This window comes from Nomascus leucogenys, unplaced genomic scaffold, assembly GCF_006542625.1.
Source record: "Nomascus leucogenys isolate Asia unplaced genomic scaffold, Asia_NLE_v1 000810F_84694_qpd_obj, whole genome shotgun sequence".
Classification (NCBI taxonomy): Eukaryota; Metazoa; Chordata; class Mammalia; order Primates; family Hylobatidae; genus Nomascus; species Nomascus leucogenys.
The window spans coordinates 36,954-54,017 of record NW_022097175.1 but is presented as its reverse complement, the minus strand read 5'-3'; the positions used below and the strand labels follow the sequence as shown (position 1 = coordinate 54,017).

Genomic DNA, 17,064 nt, shown 5'->3' with positions numbered 1-17,064 from the left:
GGTTCTGGGATACATGTGCAGAACGTGCAGGTTTGTTACATAGGTACACATGTGCCATGGTGGTTTGCTGCACCTATCAATCCATCATCTAGGTTTTAAGCCCCACATGCATTAGGTATTTGTCCTAATGCTCTCCCTCCCCCTGCCCCCCATCTCCCAATAGGCCCTGGAGTGTGATGTTCCCCTCCCTGTGTCCATGTGTTCTCATTGTTCAACTCTCACTTATGAGTGAGAACATGCAGTGTTCGGTTTTCTGTTCCTGTGTTAGTTTGCTGAGGATGATGGTTTCCGGCTTCATCCATGTCCCTGTAAAGGGCACGAACTCATTCTTTTTTATGGCTGCATAGTATTCCACAGTGTGCATGTGCCACATTTTCTTTATCCAGTCTATCATTGATGGGCATTTGGGTTGGTTCCAAGTCTTTGCTATTGTAAACAGTGCTGCAATATACATATGTGTGGATCCTAAGCAGAAAGAACAAAGCTGGAGGCATCATGTTACCTGACTTTAAACTATACTACAAGGCTACAGTAACCAAAACAGCATGGTACTGGCACCAAAACAGATATATAGATCAATGAAACAGAACAGAGGCTGCAGAAATAACACACACATCTACAACCATCTGATCTTCGACAAGCCTGACAAAACAAGCAATGGGAAAGGATTCCCTGTTTTATAAATGGTGCTGGGAAAACTGGCTAGCCATATGCAGAAAACTGAAACTGGACCCCTTCCTTACACCTTATACAAAAATTAACTCAAGATGGATTAAAGACTTAAATGTAAAATCTCCAGGTTTCTCAGCACTCCTTTAACAAGCTCCCCATCCCACTTGTCTACTGCCAGGCCACCAACAGCATCCAGACTCACTGTCCAAACTCAGTGGTGACATCTGTGGCTGGGGCAGGCTTGCTGGCCAGGCTCACCTCTGTCTCATGAGGCGCCTGGGCCGGGCCAGCAGGCCCCACTCCTCACCCAGTCCTGGGCTCCCCTCTTCTCTCCAGCAGGACAGGCTTGGAGTAATGACACCCACAGGGCTCAGAGGGCAGAGCCAGTGTTCCAGGCAGCACATGGGGTCACAACCACATCCTTCCATCTGCCAAACACGTCCCTAAGGCTGAAAGCCAGGGAGAGGAAGCAGAGCACCCACGAGGAGGAAGATGGAGGCCCTGGCCTCCTCACCTCCCTGCCTCCCCCACCCCCAGCCTCCTCGCCCCCTCCTGTGTCTGGATGCATGTCCGCTGTCTCTGAGGCTGAGCTGTGGTTTAGCTGGTGTGCTGGCCCTTCCTCTGCTGTCTCGATGACTCCTTGCAGCCTCTACGTTCCTCGCTCCTCTTCCTTTGGCTTCTTCTGGTTTTGTTTCTCTCCCAAAGAGTGACCTTTGCTTTCCAACATGTTTAGGAGCACAGCGCTAAACAGCTGGCTGGTGGCAGGTGGGCTTCACAGGAGGGTCCTCTGGCCCCCAACTCATGGCACCCATGGGTTCTGATCTGGGCTTGGTGAGCTCAGTGGGTGGAATGGGGGGCCCCCAAAGTTCATGTCCGCTGGGGAACCTCAAACTCTGACTGGATTTGGAAATAGGTTCTTTCCAGGTATGATCAGTGAAAGATCTTCATATGAAATCATCCTAGATTTAGACTCTAAAGCCAATGGCTGGAGCGTTTATAAGGAAAGGGAGAAGCAAATTTGGCAAACAGAGCAGGCCCCATGAAGACGGACACAGAGAATGGAGTGCTGTGGCCACGAGCCAAGAACACCTGGGGTCACCAGAAGCTATGAGAGGCAAGACAGGGGCCTCCCCAAGAGCCTCCCAAGACAGCAGGGCCCTGACCACTCGATCTGGAACCTTCTGGCCTTCAGGACCTTGAGATAATATGTTTCTGCCATTTCCAGCCACTCAGAACGTGGCCATTGGTTATGGCGGCCTCAGGACACACAGGCAGGAAGTGTATCCAGAAAGAAGCCTCCTGTCTCTTGACTGAGCCCTCAGGGTGCTGAGTGGGGACTCACCTCAGAACGTCGATTTTCACCTAATCTTCTGGTTTCCAGAAGTTCCTGCCACGCTTGGCTGTGTTTCTGCTGCAGGGTCCAGTGCCGCCCAGGTCTCTCCCTCTCCAACATGAGCCTCTGTGAGTCCAGTCTTCTCTGGGTTCTGCAGGGAGCTGAGGCCCAGGTGGTGGGTGGGAAGGACCAGGGGTCTCTTATGCAGCCTTTCAACTGGGCCCACCTCCACAGCGCTGGGAGGAGGCAGTCAGTGCTGCTCTACATCAGAGTGGAGGCAGAGCCCGGGCACTGCTCCCCTGGGGCTCAGCTCTCCTTGTCAGCTCCGTCCACCTGCTCCCACCCTTCCAGACCTGTCTTGCTGAGTTTGCACTCAAAGCGGGAGGCCATTTTCCCCCTTTTGTGTCCCTGTCACCCTACAGGGGGTTCCAGAAGGCACATAAAGGAAGTGTGAGCGTCTCGTCCTCTTTAACTGGGATCTTGGTGCGAAAGCGTCTGCTGTTTCCCGTGGACGGCTCCTCCAAGAATCAGGGTGCAGTGTGCAGGCCACGGACACACTGTCCTGCAGGGCCGCCCTGGGCGAGGGCCTGGCATGGGAATGCACTCTTGTGCCCCAGGCGCCTGGCGGATTGGCACAGACACAGGAGGGCTGGGCCGGGACCCCAGTGTTGACCTCCTTCTTCACGCTGGGGATGCTCTGAGACAGGGGTCCTAGCCTGTTCTTCCCACAGATCTGTTAGTGGGGCCATGCTGACACACGCTAGGCCCTCAGAATCCAAGAATGAAGAGACCTCACGGTTTGAGCTTGCCTCCCACAGGTGCCTTTCCTGGGATGGGCCCCACCTCCAGGCTCCGAGCTTGCAGGAAGCTCAGGGGCAAGGGTCCTGGTGGCCTGGACAAGGCAAGCCATCCACTGGGACAGGGGCCGTGCAGCCAGAAGGCTCCTCCCCGTAGCAAGCTGGCTCCTAAATCCCAAACAAGGCCTCCGTGGACCACGCTCAGCACTGCTGGAGATGCTAACGGGAGAGCTCTCCAGCCACGAGACGACCACAGAACCTTTTCCAGAGGGGCTTGTAGGTGACGTACATCATCGATCAGTGGTGAGTCTGACCTCCAGAACTTGCTGGCAGGCTGACAGCACAAGCTGCCCAGCCCAAGTCAGCAGCAGTTTACGGCAAGATGAGAGAAGAGACAGCATTTTGGCAGGCTGCTGGCCGGGCCACCAGGCCCCAAGGAGACCTCAGTGTCCTCTTGTCCGTATCCAACGGAGGCCCTGGAATGGCCTGACTATACCACACTCCCGGGATGCCTGGCCGGGGTGGAATTTAGACATCTGAGCCCCCACGAGATCAGCGGCAGCTGCTGTCTGCACATCCGCAGAATCTCTCACGTTGGGGAAATGGGCTTGTAGTGTAATGAGTTTCCATGAAATACAAGTTCCCGAATAGAACCACACAGAAACCCCACTGAATTTTCTTCACCCCCACAACTGTGATTTCAGGCAGCACAGAATTAGAAGGTGGGGCTCAATAGTGAATGTGCAAACAGGATTTCCATCTAGCTGGCTGATTCTGATGTAGGAGATGGCACAGCTCACTGACAAGTATCTTGCAATACGTAAACATTACGAAAACGTGGCGGGGCAAACACTGATCGGAATACCTCCAAAAGCCAGTCGCATGTGTGGTTCGCAGCCCCAGTCAAGGAACATCTGGAGAGAAGATCTGCTTGTGTGTGGGCCCGGCCTGCTCCCCTCGGCCCCACCAGCCCTGCCTGTCCCTCTTCCTCCAGCTCTGCGAGCCCAGTTCAAGGACAGAGGAAGCCAGAGGCAGAGCACAGGAATGGGAAGGAGGGCGGACAGCAGCTCTAGGCCTGTCCCCAGGGAGCAGGAGCCAGAGTCGGGGGACAAGAAGGAGCGCTGCTCACACCTCGGGAGAACCTGCAACACCCACCCAGGCTTCCCTCGCCTGGGGCAGGTGGACGTCCACAGGGTAGAGCCAGCAGAGAGGCAGCGCCTGGAAAAGCTCCGCAGACGTCAGTTTCTCTCAAGTCCCCACAGGACGCGATTTCTGGCCTTTCATAGCAACCTAGGAGAAAGGCTTCTCCCACGTGAGCGTGTGTGCCCAGGCGTGTCCTTTGTCACAAGGCGCTCACCCTCCTGACACAGATACTCTCTCACATCTTCACTCTATTCCTTCCTCCTTTTAAATGCCAGTCATGATCTATTAAATTAATTTCACAACCCACTAATGGGGTGAGAGCCTGCACTTTCAAAAGCAGTGATCTTGGGCCGGCGTGGTGGCTCACGCCTGTAATCCCAGCACTTTGGGAGGCCAAGGCGGATGGATCACCTGAGGTCAGGAGTTTGAGACAAGCTGGCCAACATGGTGAAACCCTGTCTCTACTAAAACTACAAAAACTAGCTGGGTGTGGTGATGGGTGTCTGTAATTCCAGCTACTTGGGAAGCTGAGGCAGGAGAATCACTTGAACTTGGGAGATGGAGGTGGCAGTGAGCCAAGATTGTGTCCCTGCACTCCAGCCTGGGTGACAAGAACGAAATTCCATCTCAAAAAAAGCAGTGATCCTGGAAACACAAGCATTGGCACGTGCCTGGAGTCCATACTCAGTTAATCCATGAATCGTGAATCCACGTGTCACATACAGAGGTGCAGGCATTGCAAGGGGACGGGGCAGCAGCACCCTTAGGCCCAGCGCCCGTGCTAGGCGACCCACACTCTGGTGGGGCCACACGGAAAAGTAAACGGCAACGGCCCACACGGGAAGGGGTTGGGGAGTGACGGGGGCTCGGCGCGATGGTGGCGTGTAGCTGGGCAGGCTGGGAGCGGGTGGCTGCCTGCATCAGGCCTGGGCTGGAGGCGGGCTCTAATCTGAGAACGTGGCCATTAGGATGGAATTAGCAGCAACTCAGTATCCACTGGGTCTCTAAAAGCCAAGTTATGAGAACACCATCATCTCTCAGAAAACCAATTTATGGTAAAGTGTGAAACCTCATGTAGCTAATTTACCATCTAGGAGAGAACTCAGATGCAATCGCACATCTGGGATTCTAGCTTCCAATTCTATGGTGTTTGGTTCAAGAGCTCAACTAACCTTTTCAGAAAGCTTTGAACACAGGTCACCACAGGCCAGTGATTCTATTAGGAGCCGGCTCTCCTGCTGTTCCCAGAGACTTCTCCCGAGATACCTGGGAAGATTACAGGGCCCACCCGGTCCCCTGGAGTGAGCACACGGGAAGATTACAGGGCCCACCCGGTCCCCTGGAGTGAGCACACGGGAAGATTACAGGGCCCACCCGGTCCCCTGGAGTGAGCACACGGGAAGATTACAGGGCCCACCTGGTCCCCTGGAGTGAGCACACGGGAAGATTACAGGGCCCACCCGGTCCCCTGGAGTGAGCACACGGGAAGATTACAGGGCCCACCCGGTCCCCTGGAGTGAGCACACGTTCACTCACTGAGATCCATGGGGTGAGGATCAGGCATCTGCGGCCCATGTATACAAGGTGCCCCCACCATGGCAACATGAGGCACAGGCTAAGAGACAGGTCTTCAAGCCCCCGACACACACTCTCCCTCAGGAAAGCAGAGCCGTCCCCTCCACCTGTGAGACCTCACTCTCTAGAAGAATCAGAGTGCCTGAGAGTGACTGGCCCGGAAGCGCACAGCCATCCTTCCTCTGCTGGATGACGGAGTGCCCTGCTACAGTCAGACTCCCACCTGCCCACGTCCCTGGTCCCTGCAGGTGCCCTCCAAGCCTCCACCAGCAGAGGCTTGGGAGGTCCCCTGGGAAGTGTCCTAACGATGGGAAGATCAGAGTATCTGAGTCTCCTGAGCTGAAAGCCACGTGGGATCTCACACCAAGCCAGGTCTGGCCTTCGTGTTGAGCAGACCACACAGAATCAATCCCACCTCCCTGGACTTCTGTACACCTGGCCACCAGCAGTCACTCCAGCTCGCCCAGCCGCAGTATTCAAGCCTGTGAAACCGAGCTCCCAGGCCTGCGAGGCCCAAGGGAAGGGGAGTCTGCAACCATCTGCGCCAGAATCTGAGCACACCAAGCACTGGACAGGTGCAGCTATTGTTCCCAAAGCCAGGAAGGCTCGAATCCCTCTGGAATATCCCAGGTGCCTGGTCAGCCTCTACCTCAAATGCCCCAGAACAAGGGGGGCTCACTGCCTCCCGTGGTGGGCCCTGTGGGCTTGGACTGAGCTGACACGGTGAGCACCTCGGTTCCCCGTCTCTGCACACACAGAGGCTGTGCTGGCCAGGCAGACCTGGACGGACGCAGGAGGCTGCTGGGCGGCCCTGGACGGACGTGGGAGCCTGCTTGGGCGGCCCTGGACAGACGCGGGAGGCTGGTTGGGCGGCCCTGGACGGCCCTGGACAGACGCGGGAGGCTGGTTGGGTGGCCCTGGTCTGGTTCTCGGGTAGGTGAAGGGGTCCCTGATGAGACTTCACGAGAATGACTCAGGTGCTGAAGAACCAAAGGGGAGGAGGAGAGAGGAGAAGACAGGCGTTCTGGGTGAATGCAGGAGCAGGGAGGGCGGGGTCCAGGGTTTGGGCCAACAGCGAAGAAAGGAAAACCCCATGAAGCTGGCTGACAAGGCCTTCTCCAGGCAGCCTGACAGGCTGGGGACAGGCCACATCTGTGTCCCCCACTTACCAGCATGCGCCCTGCACGCGGGGGGCTTCACTTATCACTTTAATTAGCATTGCCCTTAGTGGGGCCAAAAGGTCTGTCACGGTGACCCTGGCAGGAGCGGCTGCAGAGCTGCACCGGGAGAAGCCTTCACGCAGGTCGGAAGACCCTGATGGTGCCTGGTGGGTGAAGGACATCCCTCCAGGGGGTGCGAATGCTCTGAAGCAAGGTAGAGGGGGTGGTGGCACAGCACTGTAAGTGTGCCCAACGCCACTGAGCTGCTCACTTTAAAATCAACAACTTTATGTTACGTGAATTTCACCCCAATAAATTACCAAAAACCAAAATGTGATGATGCCAGCGGCCTCCAGGTAAGGACCCAATCCTGTTTCTGCTGAGCGCCTCGAGGCCTTTGGGGGGGCCGGGCCAGTCCTGGCCCTGTCACTGGCTCAGCAGGGCTGCCCGCGCCCAAGTGACGCACCTTTATCCACCGCCAGCTCTCACAGGGTCTGTGGACTCCCTGACTTCCCACCCCGGTGAACTGAGCAGTCCACTCACAGAGGTACATCCGAGTTCCTTCCTGAAGGGGTGCAGCCTGAACGCTGGCCTGGGCGCCTCGTGGGCCTCGAGTCACGAGGAGGAGGGGCTCATCGAAGGGCAACTGAGAAGTGATGGGTCACTGGAAGCTGGGACCCAGAGTGGCTTTCACACCCATCCCTCCCAAATTCAGGGCGAGGTGGCCACTTATGTTGAAGCTTCTACGAGGGAAACGAAAGGCTGTGCCTGACCGGGGTCCACAGGTGGACAGAATGCACCTGCTGTTTGTGTTGCTGGAGACTCAGGGCGGTAATGCAGGCCTGGGAACCCCAAAGCGCAGGGACAGAGGAGAGCCTAGGCCCCCTCTGCGGATAGGTGGCAGTAAGGAAGTGGTAGAGCACTGTGCGTTTCATGGGTGCAAGACGGAATCATTTGCTTCTGCACTTAATGCCAGATAAACCCTGACCAGGCAAAGCCCAGGACCTCAGCTCAGAGCACCCCATGCCCCTCATCTCCTGTCCTGTCCGCATGCCTCCGGGCGGCGCCGCTGCCTGGCCCCACACTCCTCCTGCAGGCCCACGTTCCAAGCAGGCACTCCCGGGGGGGGGCCCTGGGCTGCCAGCGACGCTGAGTCTGCATGAACTTCCACGAATGCAAGAGGCCCCTGAGAAACCCACGGGGGGCTTGGAGTGCTGCCTTGCCCATCTCACTGACATCCTGGCTGTAGCAGAAAGCCGTGCGACTCTCAGAAGACGACCCTGAGAGCCCCGAATTACATTAGAACCCCAGAGATCCGTGGTTCTCCTTGCAGCAGCTCTACCAAATTGGCCTCTTGAACCAAGTGCCGGAACAGCCCAGCCGAGCCCTCTCTTGGAGGCTGCTCAGGCAGCAAGGGGAAGGACTTCCCTGCAGCCCAGTGTGAGGAGCTGCAGCCCCCTCTCCCTGTGCAATCCTGGGAGGAGGCTCGGATGCCAGGGGGCTTTCCAGATCCTTCTGTCCAGCCACAGATCTCCCTGAGTTAACATTCCCAGAGCGTGGAGCACGGATCCATGTTAGGGAAATGCTCACCCACTCACGTCCTCAGCTTCCAATGCCAACCTCAAAGGAGGAGAAGCCAGGATGAGGGGGTGCCACTCGCTAGTGAGAAGTCAAGGCCACCCCATGGGAATGCCCCGAACCCCATGCACATGGGCGTGGGCTCCCCTCCTCTGCCCCTCTGCAGGGGAAACTGCCTCAGCATCCGTGGCATGCCTGGAGGAGCCGCCTTCAGAAAAGGCCCAGGGCCACCCGGCGTTCCCAAGCTCCCGCCCTTGGGAAGAGCAGCTCCAGAGACCCAGGTCAGCCGTGGCTTTGGGAGGGTGGGGTGCGCTGCATGCCCCACTCAGGGGGAGAGAGAGGAGCTGAAGGGCTCTCTGGGTCTCTGGTGTGTGCAGCCACCAGGCCAGGCCCAGGGACAGAAGGAGCACACCTGGACGGAACCTGCACCCGGCCCTGTCTCCATAGAACCCCCACCGTGTCCTGGGGGAGTTATCAGAAGTTCATCTTCAGGAGGGGTGGATGCCTCCTCCAGCCTGGAATCACGGGCACATCAGTCCCGGAAACAAGATGGCTCTAACCAGTGGGTTTCGGGGCCTGGTCAGTGATCTGACTTCTGGGCTGACCAGCCTTGCAGGTGGTTCTACATCCAGCTCTCAGCCCCCATGTACTCACAGACCGTCTGTCCCAGGACAGATGGTCAGGAATTCAGCCCCAGAGAGGGAGGTGGCGGAGGAGACAGGGCCCTGGCCTCTCTGCATGAGGACGGAATGAGCAGCTGCCACCTGTCCCCTCCGAGCCAGGGTGGCGTCGGAGGCCCGCGCATGCCCCCTCCCCAGCGCACCCACGAGAAAGCCGAGGGTCACGTACCGTGGTGGTCTTTATCCTCCCGCCGGGCTGCGTGCACGTCCAGCCTGACCGGTTGATTAACAAGTCACAGCCTTCCCCCTCCAGACATGGAAGCATGTCACACCACTGCTTGGTCTTGATGATTCTTGCTGTGGGAGAAAAGAGAGAGGCAGTCGGCGTGCTGCTCTCGTGGATCGTGAGGGTGTTGCTGAGGGCACCTGGGTCCTGGTACTGGCTGGGAGGGCCCTCAGGCAATGCCCGGTGTGGCTCCACCCAGGGACCCTCACACAGGGACACTGGGACCAGGGGCTTCGCCAGCTTCCTGGTCTCCTGGTTTAGTGCTTGCTCCCCAAGTCCCGCTCTGCCATTGGCCAGTCGTGGAGCAGTAAGCAGTGACCGAGGGAGCTGGAGACACATCTGTGGAGCAGAGCCATGGCCCCTCCAGCAGCGTGGCTGCCTCACTCTCTCTCGTCTGGAATCCACTGGAGAGCCAGGGGAAGGCAGGAGGAGGGGGTTCCCAGCTAGGACATCCTCAGATGCAGCGAGGGCGGCCTGTGCACAGCGAGGGAACCAAGGGGGCCCAGGCTTGGAGCTCAAAGTGAAGCCAGGCAGGAGGTGGGGAGTCGATGCCCCATCCTTGACTGGAGGATTTTACAGCAACCCCTGGCCCCCATCCCACCCCTGCCACGTCTCATCTGCAGATGCCGGGCTGACCCCTGGGGCTGGTCCAGCACCAGCTATGTCAAGGCTTCAAGATTAAAGGATGTGAGTGCTTGTGATGGCCCTTGGACAGGGCAGGGGAGGGCCAGGTGGATGGGGGCACTGGCTCCCCACCAGCACAAGACTCTGAAGCCCACATCGACTCCTCCCATGCCATAGAGAATTGCATTTTCTCTCTTCCCTGGAAGCCTACCCCATTTTGTGGCTGTAGGGGTTAGGCAGACTGAAGATGACACTCCACCAGAAAGCCCGAGAAGCAAGGACTTCATGGCAGAGTAAAAGCTGATTGTATTAACACAACCCTCGCTGCGGGAATCTCAAAAGAACGATTAGTCATTTCTCAAACTGGGAAAAATTATGTCCTTCCTAATGCACACATAATTACGTTTATAAAAATCGGACCTACAAACAGGGGTCGCCACCCAGTTGAAAAACAGGCATTCAGATCAGATACCAAACAACTGCCAGGCAGTATTTTAGTTCAAGGTTACGTTATAAACATGCACACTTATATACACAGGATTCTACCACCAACTTTAACGCTATGGTGGGAGATCAGGGAGAACTCTGCATCTTACATGAAAAAGAAGTTTGAAAGTTTGGGTCCAAGGCTCTAGGAGAACGGATGAAGTCACATATCCCCACTGCACTCGCTGGTGAGAGCCAGGCGCCCCACGCTACATGCAAAGTGGATGGACTGCACGTGGCTCGCTTCACGCCAGTGCTGGGAGGGCCAGGGTGGGCCTTTTCCTCCCCTTCCTCACCCACTCACAGTTCCTCGGGGTCCTCACTGTTCCGAGTTCCTCGGGGTGGAGGCTTGGAACTTATCTTGCTGGATGTGGGCAATGCGCGTATGAAGCCCCTTCCTGTTTTCCCTTTGGGTCCCTCCTTCCTGGGGCTCAAAGTTGGATGGGTCCACTGGCCCCAGGATGCAGAGAACCCAGTGTCTGGGCTGCCTCAGTTGCCAGCCCTGCAGAGTGGGGAAGGCCTCTCTGTCACCCACACCAGGCCCAGGCTGCACAGACACCCAGGCCCAGGGCAAGAGTGGCCCCCGTGGCCCCCAGCCCCCACCTCCTGTCTGCAGCCCCCATCCCTTTCACGAAGCTCCAGAGCCCTTGGCTCCCTCCTCTCTCCTGGGTTTTCTCTTCCACGTCACCTCTTTTCCCTTTTTTACACAAAGCACAGGACTCTCAATTTGCATAAACCGGAACTGTAGTTCCCCAGGATACCTGTTTACTTGAAAACCTGAAAAAATTTCCGAGACTCCTCACCATAGGAGGGATACGACTACTACATAAACAGTTCTGCAAATGCACGTCTGTGCACACGTGTGCTAACACACCGTCCTCCAGACGGGCAGCGGGCTGGCTTCACGGCTATGCAAACAGGCTGCTGCACATGGCTCCAGGTACAGGAGGGCCACCGCTTGGACAACGCTCTGCAGTTCCCACGTCTTGAAATTCTGAATATTTTTTAACAAGGGCCCTGTATTTCATTTTGCACAGGGCCAGCCAATCATGCCGCTGGACCACAGGCAGTGGCTGTCCCTATAGGAGCAGTGGGCAGCAGAGGACAGGGTCCTGGGGAACAGCTCACTCCTCACCCCACGAGGGCGCAGGCCCTGGGGTCATTGCAGGGGAGGCAGGTCTGGGAGGTCAGGGGCCCTCTGGAAGACAGACAAAAGGACAGCATCCCAGCCAGAATGACTGGGCTCTTGTCCTCAGTTCTGACAAGGCAGGAGGAGCTGCCTGAAGCCTGCATGACTGTAGCGGAGAGGAGTCTGAGATGGGCTGGTCATGCCTGCCACAGCACCCATGGCAGAGGATGCTGCAGCAGAGAGGAGTCTGAGATGGACTGGTCATGCCTGCCACAGCACCCACGGCAGAGAACGCTGTGGGGTGCTGTGTCCCAGCCAGCCCTGCCCCACCCCACCCCCGGCACCTTCGCACCCACAGCCAGGGAGGCAGGCGTCCACCAGCCGGGCATGGCTACCCCTAATCCCTTTCCACGTCAGTGCTAGGGATGGAATATCCTCTCAGTGCAGCCTCACCCCTGGATTTGGAGACGGGGCCTTCAGAAGCTGAAGAAGGTTAGATGAGGCCATGAGTGTGGGGCCCTGATCTGCCAGGATTCCTGTCCTTAAGAGACTCCAGAGAATTCAAGCACGTGTGCTCGCTGTCTCTCTCTCTCTCTCTCTCTCTCTCTCTGTCTCTCCCCTCCCCACCCCCCTGCACCATCTCAGGACACAGCAAGAAGATGCTGCTGCCTACAAACCAGGAATCAGATCCTCACCAGGAACCAAACCTATCGGCACCATGATCCTGAATGTCCAGCCTCCAGAACCCTGAGAAAATAAACATGTGTTGTTTAAGCCCCTCAGTGTGCGGAGTTTTGCTACGGCAGCCTGAGCCGGCTGAGACAGCCAGGGGACCAGGAGACACGGGAACATCCCTCGTTCACCTGAAGAGTCAGGTGAGGAAACTCCAGCTGAGAATCAGTGTCTTCCCCCGCGAAAAAGCAACTGTGCTCCTTGCCGCTAACGGTGGCACATGGGGACAGGGAACCCCCCGGCTTCCCATGGCGACTCCAGGAAGAACAAGCCACCCAGGCTGCAGCTCCCAGGCCCTCAGAGGGTCCCAGCCACCTGCTGCGCTTCCACCAACCCCGAGGAACAGCGCTGAGAGAGGGGATGGCGCCATGAGTGGGGATGGCTGGAATCTGTCATGTGTCTTCCCGGGGCCCCTTTTCTTGTCTGTTCCCTATTCCTGCAGAAAGCCGCCAGCAGCTGTGTCTCCCATCCCTGATGCATCGTGTTGGGTGACAGTAAATATGGTAGAAAGTCTCAGACACCCACGAACACGAACCTTAAACCCACAAGGGAGCTACAGGATGAAACACACATGCCCCAATAGCAGAAATCCCCTTGCAATGCCTGAGAAAAGAGCTGGACAAATTATAGAAAGCATCGTGTGTGTGTGTGTGTGTGTGTGTGTGTGTGTGTGTGTGTGTTGGGTGTGTGTGTGTGTGTGTGTTGGGTGTGTGTGTGTGTGTGTGTTGGGTGTGTGTGTGTGTGTTGGGGGTGTGTGTGCGTGTGTGTGTTGGGGGTGTGTGTGTGTGTGCGTGCATGTGTGTGTGTGTTGGGGGTGTGTTTCTCTAGCACCAACACTGAAGGACATGAAAGGAAGAAGCTCCAGTGTGGCTTAAAAGAAATCCCCACGTGGGCTCCCATCCGCCCCACACCATGGCGCCCAGGGTAGTCTTCAGCGCATGTGGCTGCTGCTCTCATCCTGAGCTGAATGGGGCCTCAGAAACCCCCTGGGGTCCCCAGTACCTGTCCTGTTCTGCCCTAACAGCCAGAAGCAGGGACTGGGCTGTCTCAGGTGAAGTGAGCCCTTCAACTGCAACAGGGAGACGTTTCTGCATCTGCCCGGGCCAGGTCTGGCACTCTCTGCAGCATAGGGCAGGGCCTGGGCCAGCAGGAGTGGGGTTGGCACAGACCAGAAAACCAGGGCAGTGTGGGTGGTGTCTGAGGGCAGGTCCTGAACTGCCTGCAGGGCAGGCTGTGAGAGGGTAGACAGGAGGTGGCCTGGGCTCAAATCCTGCACTACCAAGCTCAGCTGGGACCTCATACCCACGTGAAGCTCATGGTCTGGGCTAGGATGTCCTGGGAGAAGGAGGCTGAGGGTGGACACAGTGCAGGCCGCAGCACCCCACCCAGCACAGGGCTCAGCTGGCCAGAACCCACAGGCTGTGTTGCTGGGGCCCTCTCGCTCAGGCTAGGATGGAAGCCACCAGAGCTCATTGGGACTGTGGGGCCGAGGACGGGGGAGGGATCTGGGGCAATGTGCCAGCCTTCAGCATCTTGGACACACATCTGCTCCAGTGCCAGGCCCCAGCCCACTGGCTGTCCACGGAGAGGACCCTCATCCCTGCCAGATATGATGTGGTAATATGCACGGTGGTGCTCAGGGTCACCTGAAGGAGCAAGAAGGAAGGATGGTAGGGTCCGGGGGAACTTAGGCTGGTGAAGGTGGCTCCAGCCCTGCCTATGCTGTAGCTGCGATGCCTGGCCACACACCACACACACATGTACACAACACACACACATACACATCACACACATGTATACACCACACACTCCATGCAGGGGCATGCAGGTACACACACAGGCACACACACGCCCATTTAAATGCATGCTCGCAAACACGTATCTGCAGGTGCAGCACACACATGCACGCATACATGCATGCACACACACAGATGTGTATCCACACATGCAGCCACATGTACACTCTCATGTAAACACACATGTACGTGCATGCAAGTCACTCTGTGGGCTTGCCTGCTCTCAGCATTTGCAGAACAAAGGGACAAGCAGTTAGCAGGCCTGCCCCGTCCCTGGGCCTGGCCCTCCCGAGGGCACCAGCGGGCCGGCCCTGAGCACACAACACCTTTTGTTTGATGGCAGGAGCTGGGCTCACCCACCCCAGCCCACTTCCTGCTGGAGGCGGTCAGAGGCACAGCGCCGGGCCACCATGTCCTGGGGACAAAGGGGCCTTTCAAGCATACATTTCACAACTCCCTTTCCCCGGGCACTGGTGAGGAGGCCTCCCCTCTGGTCCCAATGTTGCCATAGCTCTCAGGGAAGGGAAGCGGCGTCCCCAGGGGTTGACAGAGCTTCCTGAGGTAGTGTGAGTGACAGTGACTGAAACGTGGGCTCTGGGCAAACAAACGTCATCACCCGTCCACAGGGGCTAACCTGGGGGGTCCTGAGCACACCACAGGTAAAGGGCACGGTGGGTAAAGGGCACGGTGGGTAAAGGGCACGGTGGGTAAAGGGCATGGTGGGTAAAGGGCACAGGGTCTCATGCGTGTTTATGTGCGTGGTGCCTGTCCCCGGGCCGGTAGGTGCAGGTGCTTAGGGCGTGGCTGGAGAAGGGAGCCAGGGAGCCCCTGCCCAGGATGGAAAGAGGGCATGGGAGTGCATCTCAGAGTGGGTTTGTCCAGACTGGATCTAGACTCTCACCGATCTCCAGCCTCTGTAGGACCCCACAGCCCCCGAGTCCCAGCCCAGCCAGGCCCTGGGCCAGCAGTGCTCTTTCTCCACCTGGAAACACTTCTCCAAGGTACCAGTCAGCCCCATCTTCCGTCCCACACCATGCTCTCCATCACACACATAAATGCCATTCACATATGTAGACACAGGCACACACATATACACCCCACACACAGCCACATGTCCACACACAAACGCACACGTGCACACACACACAAGTCCAGTGTGTGCCCTCTTGCAGACTCAGTAACCACACATGCGTATCGTCCCTGGGGCCACCTGGCTCCCTGGCAATGAGTCCCCAGGTCTACATAAGGGCTTGGCTCCTTCCACCACCCCAGGTCCCCTCTGTGTGTGCATTCAAGCTGCCTCCCCAGACAGAGGCCACCTCCCGCTCCAAGGCCCCCCAGTCCCCAGGATGACACAGCCGCTACACCTAGACCCTCGTCAGTGGCAGCATAAAAACCTTGGGCTCCAGGAGGGCAGAGCACAGAGGACGCTGCCCAGTGCAAGCTGGGACTGTGTTTCAGGGGAGGGAGGCAGCCAGGGCAGGGCAGGAGCCGGGCTCTCCTTGAAGTCTGAGAGAGGAGCAGGCCTGGTGACCCTGCAAACAGCATGGGGAAGAAAGGGCTGGGATGTGGGCGGGGCCTGGCTGGCCACGGGTCCTCTGCACAGCCTTGTTCAGGCTCCCAATCAATTTGCCAAAAGTCCAACTTGCCAAAAACAGTTGGGCGACCCTTGAATGGAGTTGAAGACAGAACAGTGTGGCTGTTTGGGTGACAGGGGCCAAGTTAAAGGGGACTTCCAAGGCCCCATCTAAACAAAGGCCTAGGAGGAAAGTACACCCCAGGAAAGGCAGGTGAGGGTCGCGCTGACTCCCAGTGGGCGGGCAGGGTCCCAGGAGGGCGGCCCACAGCACCTGGGTGGACCAGTGCAGAGGAGGGCGTGCCATGTCCTCAGTGTGGGGACACACCCCAGTGCCTTGGAGGAGAGCCCTCCCTGGGAGCTGCCACCCAGCTTCCTCTCACCACGCCTGCATCTACAGCTTTAGACACAGCTGGAGGACGTGGATGCAGGATGGAGGGAGGGTGGAAGCCACCTCTAGGCCCGGCTGCAAAGGTCATCTCTGCAGATCTAGGCCCGGCTGCAAAGGTCATCTCTGCAGACAGGGGCCTCTATCCTCTGCCCCATGTCCTCTACTGGATGGAAGCAGCCGGTCCTGAGACACCCACTCGAGCTGTGTGCCACCTCAGGCACCCACGGAAGTGGGACAAATACACATCCATTGTACCAGGCCGTAGGGATGAAGGGCTTCGGGCCTCTCCACAGCTGGCAGTGCTTCTAGTAACAGCCAGAGGGCTCTTCCCATCCTTTCCTCCCCAGTCTGAACTTGGGGGACAAGAAGCAGACAGCTAAGCGGGGTTCTCAGCCTGAAGCAGGGCTGGGCAGCTGGCATAGGAGGAGCTGTACCCTCAAAATCCAGCGGGGTGTGTCTGTTACGTGGGATCGGACATTTGAACTTGTTTGCCATACGGGATCAGACATCTGAACGTGTCTGCTATACAGGATCGAACATCTGAACTGCTGAAGTGGGACGGCTCTTGCTACTGGGTGTCCTGAGAACCTGTGATGACCTCAGAGCTGCCAGACAAGCTCTCATCCGGCCTGCAGACACGACGCGCCCTGCCCCTGGAGTGCATACACACAGGGACCCACAGGCAAACATGCACATCCACATGTACACGCATGTGTACCAAAAAGCAGGTCACAGCGGCACCCCTACCCAATACCCCCTTTCCCAAGGGAGAAGAAACCCAGGCCCACTTCCGCTCCCCTCCTTTCCTACCCAAGGGGCACCCCCAGACCCCAGTCTCCTTAAGACTGTGCTGGCTTTGGTCAAAGGGCTGCTGGTTCCTGAGACCGTTCTGTCATCGAATCAGTCCATGTTCCAGAACAAGTAACTCGTGTCCCAGATGGCTGCCCCTAGGAACACAGGAGGGGGCTGGGGACAGCAGAGGTGGCCTTCCAGCTCCAGGGCAGGGGTGCAAGGAAAGGAGCTGGAAGCTAGCGGGTGGGGTGGGGTGGGCGTCGGCCTTTCCACAGACACTAGGCTGTGAGAAACTGACCTCGCCGGGGAGAGTGTATCCAGGTACGACTAGAGCTCCTGGGGCAGACCAGGCTGGCAGGGGCTGGGGGAGAGGA

The 17,064-nt window shown here is 57.6% G+C and overlaps 1 non-coding gene across 1 annotated transcript in view; it reads right to left on the bottom strand.

Annotated features, from left to right (window-relative positions):
* Positions 1-9,235, bottom strand: part of TAFA5 — a 39,902-nt gene extending 30,667 nt beyond the window's left edge. Inside the window, exon 1 of the transcript XR_004029214.1 lies at positions 9,108-9,235. This is a non-coding gene — a transcript (TAFA chemokine like family member 5). The remainder of the gene's footprint in view (positions 1-9,107) is intronic.
* Positions 9,236-17,064: the final 7,829 nt, after the last annotated feature.